Source organism: Caloenas nicobarica, chromosome 17 (assembly GCF_036013445.1).
Source record: "Caloenas nicobarica isolate bCalNic1 chromosome 17, bCalNic1.hap1, whole genome shotgun sequence".
Classification (NCBI taxonomy): domain Eukaryota; kingdom Metazoa; phylum Chordata; class Aves; order Columbiformes; family Columbidae; genus Caloenas; species Caloenas nicobarica.
The window spans coordinates 2970807-2983486 of record NC_088261.1 but is presented as its reverse complement, the minus strand read 5'-3'; the positions used below and the strand labels follow the sequence as shown (position 1 = coordinate 2983486).

The 12680-nt window shown below is 48.0% G+C and overlaps 1 protein-coding gene across 1 annotated transcript in view; it reads left to right on the top strand.

Moving 5' to 3' along the window:
* Positions 1–3331: 3331 nt before the first annotated feature.
* Positions 3332–12680, top strand: part of YPEL2 (yippee like 2) — a 33343-nt gene continuing 23994 nt past the window's right edge. The window contains exon 1 of the mRNA XM_065647382.1: positions 3332–3424. The gene's annotated coding sequence lies outside the window, so the exon portion shown is untranslated. The remainder of the gene's footprint in view (positions 3425–12680) is intronic.

The following is a 12680-nucleotide window of genomic DNA, read 5'->3' as shown; positions in this document are numbered from 1 at the left end:
TCTGCGTCTGACCTGGGGACAGCAAACCACCCATGCTGTGCGTATGTTCATATTGACAATCTCCACCTTTCACAAGTTTCTGTACAGTGATGTGTTGTCCCATGTTGTGCGATGGTTTGATAAAAATACGGCGCTCTGATACCTACGTTCTTTGCCTCATGATAAGCAGGTTAACGTTTCCTCTAGTCCTAGAGGTAAATTTCCAGCCAGGGTTGCCATTAAATTACATTGAATACTAGGTTTTAAGGTCAAGTGTAATTTTAAAGCCTTGGGGCTTCATATTAGCCAAGAGAGGTGAAGCAAGGCTTTGTATGTAACATTATTTAGTAACTTTTCAAGGATTTTGGCAGGCCGATGAGAGGATTTCCCAGATTGCTCCAGGCAGTATTTTATTTCTTACTACACGTTCTAAAAGGTTAGTAAACCACAATAGGGAATTGGGAAGCATTAATGAATATTCAGTTGCCTTTTAGCATGCGAAGTATTTGTCTGTGATCACTTCAGGTTGTGCAACATGTAAATCTGCAGTATTAGTACTTGGTACTCAGAATATTTGGACTAAGAATATTTGGAAGAACTTAACACTCTTGCTCCAAAGTAAGAAGGCTCGAGGTGCAGCTATTTTCATATATTTTTCAGGATATACTTTTCCACATTGATGAGTGAGATCACTGGTGCTGGTTGAAATCCTGGTTTGTCCCTGGAATTTCCTGCATGTGTGGAGGACAGATCGTTTCCCCGGCTGAAAAAATGTAGGAAACAAAAGCCAGCAAACCTTCACAAAACCAGAATGTCAACTGGGAGCCTGTTCTCCTGCCTCTTGCCGGAGGAGGCCGCCACAGCCCCGCTCATTTCTCCTGATTTTCAGCAGGGATCTGCTCCGTCCCTCCACACAAAACCCTTCCCAGCAGGGAGAGCTGATGGGGACACTGCACTGCAGGGCTGGATTAAAGTAAAGCTCGTTCAGTTACAGATTGTGAGGTTTTGCCATGGTTCTGGGACTAGTTAAGCTGGACTAGTCTAGTTCCTCATTGTAAGACGTAGAATATTGCAATGGGAAGTCAGACGAGCGGTTGACACGCTCCAGATTTACAGCTTCGTGAAATCTTTGTGGTTCGGGGAAAAAGATGAAGTGCGGGGGGACACTTGCGTTTTGTTGTTGGATGAAAAATTGCGATGCTGCAAGTTGGGGGGGAAAACCTACTGCTGTTAATAGGTGAAAACACTTTTCTTTGGTCTGAAGTTAGCCCAGTAAAGGTATTAATGATGCTAATAAGCCGCGCTCTCAAAGTTTGCAGCCAAACTCTGTAACACAGAATCAAATGTGAAAATGGGACTTCAGGGTTGCATGAGAAAGTAACCAGGACCCAGGTGGAATTTTATTTTTCCAAACCAAGTGAAATTCTGCTAGTGAAGCACTGTTACCCTAAAAGCTTCTGGTTTTCATAAATCATAGGGATCAGCACACAATTTAAAGGAGAAAATTGGGCTTTTTTATGTTCTTATTTTTCTATGACCTCAGAGCTATATGAACCTCTAAATTTCCATGATGGTGCTGAATTTGAGTGTATTTAGTAGTTATTAACTACCACAGTGCTTGGATCTTTGTTAATAGCAGATTTTAATTGTACTTGGTAGTACCACTAGCTTATGGGGGAAAAAAAGTAATTTTGTATTTTAAAACTTGGTCTGTAGAATCCCTTAGCTATCCGGTATGTGTTTTAGTGATGCGATCAGAGGGGTACTTGTGTGGAAGAAAACTACATTTTGGTTATATCACAAGGTAAGTGGTTATTTTTCTACCCGTGTGTAATTAAAAAAAAAAAAGTATCACAACCAATAGAAATACTACCTTGTATCGCCTTTTACCTCCTGTGTATTAGAGTCCATATGTTTGACGTATAGAACACATCATTGCCCTTCCAGTTACCATTAATTACCAATTACTAGCGGATCGCTTAAAATATTCTTGAGAATTTGCTACAGCAGCAGAATATTAGAACAAGAATAAACTCATAAAGCAAGTATCTTTCAGCCGATAAGATGTATGACTTTTATCCCTGGATGTGAGAAAAGGACCGCTATAAAATGTTACTAAATCTGTACTTTATCCCGTGATGGGTTCACGTTACCAGCCCTCACACGACCATGTGCCACGCGCGTGAAAATCGTGCGGTGAGAAGCCTTTGAATCAGCTTGCACGCTGTTTGTGTCTTAATTACGGTGCTTTGAAGTAATTGCGTTTCATTTTGCCCTTGTGCTTTTTCTGGTTTAGCTGTGTGTGCACTGCCACATGCGTATGTATCTATATGTGCGTGTACGTAGTGGGTATAAGATTGCCAAGGACGAAGCTAATGGAGATTTCCAGGAGAAATACGTAATATCTTCATTGACAATTAGTCCTCGTGCTCATTATGATGCTATGGCGTGTTTCAGAAGTCGGGTTAATATTGGTGGAAGCTGATTAGCCAGCCGGGGGCTGTCTGTGGAGAGACAGAGAGCTGGAGGGAGAGTCCAGACCTCTCTTTGCTTAATGAGGACTAATTACCGGGGCATTTAAAGCCCAAATGAAGTGGTGGTTCCCCCCTTGTCCCCCGGCCCAGGGTTACCCAGCGCATCCCCCTTGCTCTGGGTGCGGGGTGAGCATCTGTAGTTAAACACCTTCTGAAAATTGCAGTGCCTTCTGACAAATTTTCGGGGTTTATGAGTCACTGTCGGGGAAAACCGGTCCCTTAGGAAAACGTTGCCCGCGGCGCTTTCCCCGGGGGCGCGGGCCGGAGCCCCGGCGCGCTGCGGCAGGCTTGCTGCAGTATCCCCCGTGCAGGCAAACGCTGCTTTTTTTTGACGCGTGTACAGAGCATCCACCGGCCGTTGCTGCAGCCCGTGGGACGCCGGTGCCTCACCGGCCCCGGGGTCCCGGCGCGGCCGCTCCCCGGTCCCCCAACCCGCGGTCGCGGCGCCTTTAAGAGGAACCGCATCTGTTTGTTATTCCCCCCCCGCGCGCCCCACGCCGGCAGCGCCAGCGCCGCTCCCATTGGCTGCCACCGCCCCAGCGCCGCTCCCATTGGCTGCGGCCGCCCCAGCTGCTGTGTGCGCGAGGCAGCGGCAGGGCGGGCGGGGGGACGATGCGTGCGCCTGTGTGTGTGTGCGCGGCGAGAGGGGGGCGGGAGCGCCCTGGCCGGTTTCGCGCTTTGATTGGTTGCGAAAAAATGGGCTGCGGCTGGTCGTAGCCAACCGGCGGGGTGTTGCTATGTGCCAGCGGGCGGCGATTGGTTAGCGGCGGTGCCGCTCAAGGCCAGCAGGCTTGCGGGGAGCGCCTATAAGGGGCCGGAGCCGGCAGGAGGGGGAGGGCGCTGCGGGGCTGCCCGTTTCGCGTCGCTCGGTCTGCGCTGGGGACGCGCTCGAGGCGGCCGCGCCGCGGAGAGTGAGTGCGGCGGGGCCGGGGGCCGGGCGGCGGGGCCGGGCCGGGGGCGGCGGGGCCGGGCCGGGGCCGCCGCGCGGTGCTGCGCCACATCCGCGGCCGTGTCCCCCCCACCTCCCGGCGGCGGGGCAGCGGGGGCGGGGGGGGGGCGCTTCCCCAGGGTCTGCGGCTCCTCCTGAGGGGAGCGGGCCGGGGGCCGGCGGCGGGTGAGCCGGGCGGCCTTTGTCTGCGGGGCCGGGCGAGGGCAACAGGTCCGGGCTCGGGAGCGTGTCCAAGGGGCAGCCGGGGCGAGCGGAGGGAGCTGCGGGGCAGGGGCGCCCGGTGCCCGCCGGAGGAGGAGGAGGAGCAGCGGGGCTCGGCCCTTCCGACCGTCTCGCTGTGGCGAGTAAATGCACAACAACAGCCCGAGCCCCCGGGTGGGATCCGCGCCGGACACGAAGCCGTGCGGGGGCTGGTGGCTCCGGGGAGGGGTTCAGCATCTCCCCCCGGGGCTGCGGGCGCCTCCTGAGCCGCCGTGACCAGGGAGAAGCTGCTGCTGCTGCTGCTCTGTTTACCAACAGAGCTGCGGGAGCCCCTGGAGACCAGGCCCTGCCCAGCTGCTCGGTGCTGCACGAGTGACATCGCGCCTGCTGTGGCAAAGCGGAGGTTGCGGGACGCCGGGCCCCCCGCGGGATGCTCGGCGGGAGCGTTGGAACGGCCGCTCGCAGGAGCCGGGGTGGCTCGGCTGGGCTGTGCTGTTGCTCTAGTCCCTGGGTAAGGGTGTAGCAGGTTCCTCTTCTGCACAGCGTGTGCTGAGGGCCAGGGCCAGAAGGTGCAATTAATGTCAAGGGTCCTTTGTCTTGTGCTTCTCCGCGGAAACTTCTGGGTTTGATCCAGAAAAGCCAGAGCAGTTTTGAGATGATGGAAGTAGCCATGGAGTGAGCTGCGGGTCATAGCTTCAGATTTTAATGCTGATTTTTTTTTTTTTTTTTTTGAAGCCAAAAGCATTTGAAATGTTTCCATTCAAAACGTGGTTGTAATGGTGTAGAAAAAGAAGTTGAATCGTCGCCCCTTTCCCCCGCAATTTACCGGAGTGAATCTGTCCCCGCTTTTTTTCTGGCCTCTGTCCTAACACACAGAAAGAGGACGGCCCAGCGAAGGGGCGTTCAGAGCTGCAGACGGCAGGAAGGGTGGGCTGGTCCACCTGCCCTCCTGACACGGCCTCCCCAGGCCCTGCTGCCTGCTCAAATCAGGATTTTCCGCTAATGCGTTTACAGTTACTTAAAGCTTATGCTGGGGAGCACAGAGAGGCCTTTGCTGAGCTAGGCAGTTGTAAACCAGCCAGTACCGAAGGAGCTCTACTTATAATCCATGAGAGGATTCTGCCTGCGGAGGATGTATTTTGTGACTTCATTCTTGCAGAGCACTCCCATTGATGATTTTTGTTTTGTTTTGTTTTTTGTTTAAGATCTTATAGTGTTGGGATCTGCACCTCTCGTTTCTTGTAAACATTGTGCGACGTGTAGCGGCAGTGGTTGAACAGCGAATTAAGATGTTCTCCTTTTCTCACCAGATCCCTTGTTCTTGTTTCCTGCTGAAAGACCATTTAAAAGTGACTCTTGTGCTTTGAAGTGAAAGTTGGAAATGCTGTAGGGAGGGCAGAGATGTTGCTTTCATCTCATGAAGGTGTCAAGTGCCTTTCTTCTTCTTTTTTTTTTTTTTTTTTAAGCTTTCTTTGCAGGTGTCTCTTTCATGATGCCAGGATTGGAATAACTGGCAAAAGTGTGTTGGTCATTGCGCTCCCCTGTGCCCTCTGGATCACCAGATTTTGAATGAGTGATTTCCTTTCTTTGCTGTTTGTGGGTAGTTGTGTCAGGGCTGTATTGAGGAAGCCAGCATCAGTACCTGTAAATCCACATTCCCTCAAAGGCTCCTTGACTCACGCATTGTATACCTGTTGCTGAGAGAGAATTTAATTAAGGAACTGGTCACTCTGGTGTAGGTCCTGTCTAGTAGTTCAGAAGGTGGGAGCTCCTTGATCCAGTGTTGTACTACATGAGCGTTGCAAGGATTGCAGAGGAGTAAAAACCATTTATTTCTTCTTCTTGCATCACGGCCTTGCCTTCAACCGTGTGTGTGTAAGCCTCTTGAAGAAACACCAATAAAATCAGGCTTTTGTTGGGCTTCGGCCAGTAACTGGCAAACCTTTGCTTAAACTTGAGCAGGGTCTTCATTAGAGGTCGGTTATGAAGGGCTGGAGCAGTGGGGATCACAGAGCGGAGTCTGGGATGGAGAAGTGGCCAGTTCAGCTCCCTTAGCGGCTTTGAAGCCAACGCGTGATGTTCAAAGCAGAATGGGATATCTGGGTGTATTTATCACTTTGAAACCAGAGCAAAATATACTGTTTTCTTTTTCTTCCCTCTCCGCCTTGATAGAGCTGTAAGTTGGTCCTTTAGGATGTTCCCTCTTTCCCATGCTTGCTAATTCAGAGGTCTTGTCTTCTGGATCTAATTACAGTCACTAAAAACTGAGGATAGGTTTCCTTTTCCTTCCAGAAGCCCAGGTGAGTCCACAGAAGAGATGGAATACTGTGACTCGGGGATTTTTTGGTTCTTTAGAAGAGATCTTTAGCTGGTAAATCAGCATGTCTGTTGGTGGGGTGATGCCGATCGAGGATCTGGACCTCTTTTTTTTTTCCCAAAACAAAGGTGTTCTATAGTTTGTTTTCTCTGGGGGGAAGAAAATGCAGTTTTCCAGGTGTGCTGCTGCTCAGGAGCGCTGGGTCCTGGGCCTGAATCACATTCCCTGTTGCCCCCATCAGTCGCTGCTCTTCATCCTGCACAAAACCCAGCAGCCGATTCTCTGTTTTCTGCCGTGTCTTATTTGCCTTTTTGTTCCTCGTTTCTCAGGGCAAGTCGTTGTCTTGCAGTACGTAATAAGCTGATTATTTGTGTGTTCTGGCTTCGCAGCCCTCGACTCGATAGCCACGTCTGCCAGGCCTGTCTGGGAGTGTTTTCTACCCGCTGACACGGGATGTGTCGGACGTCGGGAGCAGCTTCGTCTCCGGAAGCGTCACCGGACCGGCCAAGCCACTTAAGGCTGCAGGAAATAACATAATTAATGAGACTTAGTTCTCCCGCATCTTGTACCTGACAATCTCAAGGCACTTGACAATGCTAATTAAAGCTAATCACACTCCTCTGTTTTTAGTAAATAGCTATTATCCCTGCTTCACTCTTGCTTTAACAAATGATAGTGCCAGGCAATGTGAGTCACTGGAAGTTATGGGAATCCAACCCGTAACAGCTGCTTTCCGGTCTCTTTGCGCAGGCTTGTGTGTCTGAGCAGAGATCATTTCTTTTACACCTGTTCAAGTGTCGGGATAGTGTGTTAAAAGGTGTGATGTTTTGCTGACTCACAAAAATATGTAGCGCTTTTTTTTTTTTTTTCCCCTGCCATTGTGACTTGTAAAGAACTAAACTCCGTAGGTCGAGTGAGGTCTATTAAAAGCTTCAAAAGCCAAGGATGCTTTGAATTTGCCCTTGAGAGAACTTTTTGATGGGCTGAGAGGGGAGACAGAGCAGTGTCAAAGCTGCTCTCTCGCTTCTCCTGTTTCACGTTGGCAGCGGCTTCACTATGAGGACAGAAACGCAGCGCGGTGTCGCCTGCGTGTTCATAGCTCAGCCACGGAACTCGACGTTTCAGTGATGAAATACTCCTGAAGGGTGGCTCGAGCAGTATGTTATTAAAAACAGATTGTCCAGCATCACAAAAGAAAGATGGAGTTAATAATTAACCGTGGAGAGGGAAAAAAAAACTCTTTAATGAGAATCCCAGGATCTCCCAGCTGAAGAACTGCGAGAGGTGAGTCAGTTCACATACCTTGGCAGGAACCGCAGGTTCGTGGGGAAATCCAGGAGGAACTAATGACAGAAACTGGCAGGGTAACAGCTGACTTGACCGTCCTAAGCTAGGTTTAGTTATAAAGGGTCTGTTGTGTGAAGACTCGAGCTACAAATCTTCACCTGACTTTGCCTCCTTGACATATGTGTTGCTGCTCTGTCAATGGAAATGAAAGCTAGAAAGAAGACGGAGAGTTAGTACCTCATTAATACAGTAACCGTTGCATAAAAAGTGTTACTGGCAGAGGTCGGTCAGAAGTCAATGTCTTATCCTTGGCTTTACTCAGAAAAAGAGACAGATGTAGACAGAGGAGAAAATAAAGCGACTCTCTCCCGTGACAGCTGCGCTTGTGCGCAGTGTGAGGTTGGGTGAGAGGTGCTGTGGGGAACAACCCTCTGAGCAGATGGGAACTTCCAGGGTTTGACCGGGGAGCCTGCAAACAGTAAGTCATGACAGGCAGATATGGCAGATCCTTCTTGCAGCTTCTTTCAGCTGCAAATGACTTTAAGGATGTTGGGAGGATACTTGAAAGAGATAATGTTCTCACCGCGTTTGCTATCAGCACCCTGCCGTTATCAGGGAAACAGGTGATCCATCCAGCAGACCGAATTAATTAAATCTAGTCATACCTGCATTTGCCAAAAAGGCATGTAATAGAACAATGTAAGGAGCACAAAGAAATGTAATGATAAGAGATGATTTAGATAGCTTGACTGTTCTGCAATTAAAACAAATGAGGAAGAGAAGTTGGGACGGTAAAGAGCATTTGCATTTTGTCAGTAATTGCTCAGTTGGGGGGATAGAGCTTTTCCCTGATGTCTTTTGTTCAGGTTGGTAATAGAACAGCAAGGCGAGGCTCATCTTCGTTTGTAGAACGCTGTATATGCATGATATTGGCAAAATCGGGTCTCCTTGATCTGTGGCTCCAGGCATGACCATCAGCTTGAACGTGTTGCTTTCTCAGGTTGATCGTGTTGCTTTCTTTGGCAGGAAGACGTGTATGCACTGAGGACCTGAATCTTCCTGTGTATTTGAGCCGTTGCTCTTGTTTCACTCGAGTGCATCGTATCCACTCGGCCAATGCAGCTGGAGGACTGTTAGCCCGTTGTGGGGGACGCTGGCTGGAGGTTTTCTGAGACATAAAGGAGGAAACGGAGCCATTTGTGTTTTAAATTAATTCAGCTTGCAGTTCTTGTTTATTTGTGGCGCAAGTGGGGTTTGCTGGTAGGAACAAAACCAAATGCTGGCTTGTTTCAAGTTTTCCCTGGCTGACTCTGATGCTTTGCTGCTCAGATGTTTCCTCCTGCGCTTGGTAACGCGTGCTGGCATCTGTTGTGACCGGTTTGGAGCTGGGCTGGCTGGTACCTGCGCAGGGAAGGTGGGCAGCTCGCCGCGCCAGCGCTGGCCGTGCCGCTCCTTATCAGCAGCGCAGGCTCTTCTGCGTTGCAAAGATACGGCTGCCAGGCAACCCGGGGGGGAGTGGGAAGCGAATTCAGCCAGAGGTGTCAGTCACTCCTCAGCAGAGCCGAATCCTGCAGTCTCTGTTCATGTGGTTTGGTAGAAAGGCCCAGAAAAGATAAAAAATTTTGGAGCCAGCCCTGTGAGATGATGCCCGTCCTGGCTGCCCTGTGTCTTCTGAGGTGAAATTGTAAAGGGAAGAATTCTATTAAAATTTCCAGAATGATTTCCCTTCCCTGCATCCCAGTGGTGTGTGGTGCGTCGGAGTGGATCGTTTTGAAATCTGCGTTGTTCTGAAATGCGGGGAGAGGCGAGTTAGCGGTTCTGACGCTGAACGGTCCAAGTCCAGCCGTAGATCTGTAAATAAATTCAGAAAGGTGTCGTGGTCGTCTGGTCTCTATAGTCTGCAGCCAGGAAAGAAGCATCTCTGCCCTGTCTTCACTGAGCTATTTTAACCTGATCTTTGCTTTCGGGTCAGCCGTGCGCTGCAGTTCGAGACAGGCAGCTCTTGCTTTGGGTGCAGGAGTCGGCTGGACTCGCTGCTCACCTCGTGGTTGCACTTGAGAGCCTGAAAACGCACTGATGTGGGTGTTACCTCTTTAAAAAAAACAAGCGAAACTTTTAAATTTGACTTAATCTCCAAACTGGCAGAAAGTAAATCAACTACGTGAAGAACAGCTTATTTTAAAATCACTTTGGTTTTATGAAGTTATGGATTAATAGTGTATACAGTGACAGAGCTAGACAGACTTAAAAAAATTCCAACCCAAAGTGAGTTTTAAAGATTTGCTCTTTGTTCCTTTTAAGTTTCGACTCATTTTATGTGCCTTCCACATCATCTCCATGGAAAGTCTCTCCATCGGAGAGAGACCAGGAAGGTGGTAGTAGGGCTGCTGAGTCTATTTTTGATGACAAGATTGTTGATAGGCAATAGACTGACATATTGTCTATTTCTAAAAAAGAAAAAAAAAAAAGACACAACACCTTTAAAATGTGATTATTATAATTGCAATGACAGTTTTAGTGTTGATGCTGTTCAGCAGAACAGTAACTCAGTGTTTTTCCAGGCTGGGGTATGTGCAGCGTCCCTGTCTCTGATTCACTATGGCCAGACAGTCTCCAATTGCTTTTTGCTGAATTTCTCTTTTTTTTTTTTTTTAATGCCCTCTAGTGGTTACCTGGCAATTGTCTGCAGTATTGTTTGCCATCACAATTGCCTTTTTGCATCCCTCCATCCATCCTTCCAGATCCTCTTTCCCAGAGTCATGAGATGCCTCGTGGTGGTGAAGTCCCCAGTGTGCACAGAGAGAACCAGCGCCCGCAGAAATGAAGCGGCTTGCTAGGAGATATCCAGAGGAATAAAGGGGTTAAATATCTTTCCAGTTGGAGGCTATCTAAATGAGAAACTGGCTCCATACTATGATTTGTATTGCAGTTGTGTCCATGTATCTGATAAAAGTGCAGAGGATTCCTGTCGGCCGTCTTCCACCCTTTCTCTTGGTATTTTCCTGTCTCCAAGGGCTTGCAAGGTCTGGAGAATGAGCTGCAGGAGCGCAGGCGTTAGAGAAGGACACGGTTCATGTATCAGTAATGACTTGCGTTGATTGTGCTGAGCTGCATGCCGTGTCATCTCATCAAGCGTTGGAAATTGGTGCGTTTCAGAAACTTGATACAGAAGGAGTAAAGATACGTCATGTACACCCACATCTTATTTAAACTCCTTTCTTGGCTTTCCCTTGTGTTCCGTGTTTAAATTCAGAATGGTCATCCTTTCTTTCGGGGCCTTTCGCAATGTACATCACACCCTCCTGCCTTCAGATGATCTGGCTTCAGCTTTTCCAGAGCTGCCCCCAAGCAGGATCTTTTCTTGCAGTACTACATCGGGGTACAAAGCTCCTTCGCTGTGCCAGCTGTCTGTGGAGCTTCAGCGCCTGGAATTCTGAAAATAACTTTTATTCCATAGGGAAGACCAGCAAAACTGGGCATTAAACCCAGACTCTAGTCTCAACGTATCACCTTAGAGACCAGCCTTCCCCTTTCAAACTGCAGTGCGTTAAGCAACGTTAAGGCAGTTTCCAGCTCAAGAAAACCCTGGTAAGTAAATGTGCGTAACTCGAGCATTTTCTCGGAATCGTGCTAAGACCCCGGAGCACAGCAGGCTGCTGCAACGGTTTGTGACCTTGTAAAAATGGAAGACTCTCCAAACTCAATTCCTCTTGTTCTTTCATTGCACTTGGCATAGGTACATCTCTGGCTCTTTCTATATTAATGAGAAGAAACACCAAAGAAGGAAGGCTAGGTTACCAAAGAGATTTTTTTTTTTTTCAGAGCTACTACAGGCAGCTTTCTATAGCATTTGCTGTGTTCTAATAAATACTTAAATGGACTAAAGTTTATCTTAAAAAATCAAATAATCCATAAAACAAGCCCTCAGACCCAACAAACCTGTTGTTTGCCCTGCCAGAAGGAACAGGAACATTTGCATCTGAGCTGCACTGCACATGGGTTTTATGCAAAATTAGGCTTCTCTGTGGTGGTTTTTGTTCTCTGCCATTGTGCCATATGGACTTGTACAAGCAGTAGCCTTGTCTGGCAAGTGTTTGGCACGGACTTGGCATTTCTCGTTTTTGCGTTTCCTGAATCATTAACAGCTTCGTGTTGCACAGGTGGAGGGTGAATACTGAACCAAAAAGTTGTTGGAACTGCAAAATGTGTGTCCTGGTTTTTCCTTCGTGGAGGTGGCATCTGCTTAAAAGCGAGCAGGGCAGCCCTGGCACACACAGTGCGTGCAGCCGATTCTCTCACCGATAGCCACAACAAATGATGCTGATAAGCTTTTTCCCTAGAATTCTTTCCTTTTCTCTAAACCAGTTTTCTGACTGCCCGTGAACTAATTTATATGCAGAGATTTCTGTTCCATCTTGAGTGCATCCATCCCAGAGATAAATTTCTCTTGAAGAATGACAAAAGAAAAATACTGGTTTATGTTGCTGGTGACAGATACTTATCTCTCTCCAACAGTGCTGAGCATGACGAAAAGTAATCAAAGCTCATCGTTCTGATAAACCAGAGGCACAGCCTAAAATCATCCCCCTGCCTTTGTTCTACAGTAGAATGAATGCACCGTAAGCTGTTAAATGTAGTTTAATTCAAAGGTGTTTGCTACTAGGCCAGAAAAAAAAAAATCGGGTTTTGCATTGCTGAGAGCCACAGATCCTATTTAATACTTTTTGAGATAATATTCGAGACAGAAATGGGTCTTATAAGCTGCCAGCCGTGCTTATAGGATGTAAGAATGTATTTCCTGTTGTTTTTCCCTCTCCTATACTATGGTGAGGACAGAGCTTTTGTTAGATAGTGCACAAGTGACCGGGCTATTGGGCTAAATGCTGTATGAAGGTAGTGCCTTTATAAAGTGTGGCTGCCGTATATGAACTTTTCTGAAGGTTTTTTTCAAGGTAGTTTCTTACTGAGGTTTCCCACCAAGATCTTAACTCGCAAATCTTTATTCTCGCCCCTGCTTTAAGCAGAGAGATCCGTTTGATTTGCCTTCTCGGCACAGTACTGAGAACAGGAATTGCAGTTAATCTTAATCTGGGCTCTGATATCATCTCACTTTAATATTGGGTTTTTTTGTCTGCTTCGAAAAGGTCAAATGTTTTTGTTGACGTTAAATGTGTTATGAGGTCAAATAAATGAATGCTCATGAAATGCTTTTGCAGAAAGCCGCGCGCAGCAGATAATTTGTTTGTGTGTGTTCATTTCTCTGTTACATAAATGCAGCTGTAGGATTTCCTGGTTTACTCGTTGTTCTGGTGCTTAGGAGGCCTGGACAGAGGGGTCGGCGAACAACAAATTAAGGGATTGCTCTTCTGTTATTCTGGTTGGGTACCGTTTATGTCTGCGTTTGGCTCCGATG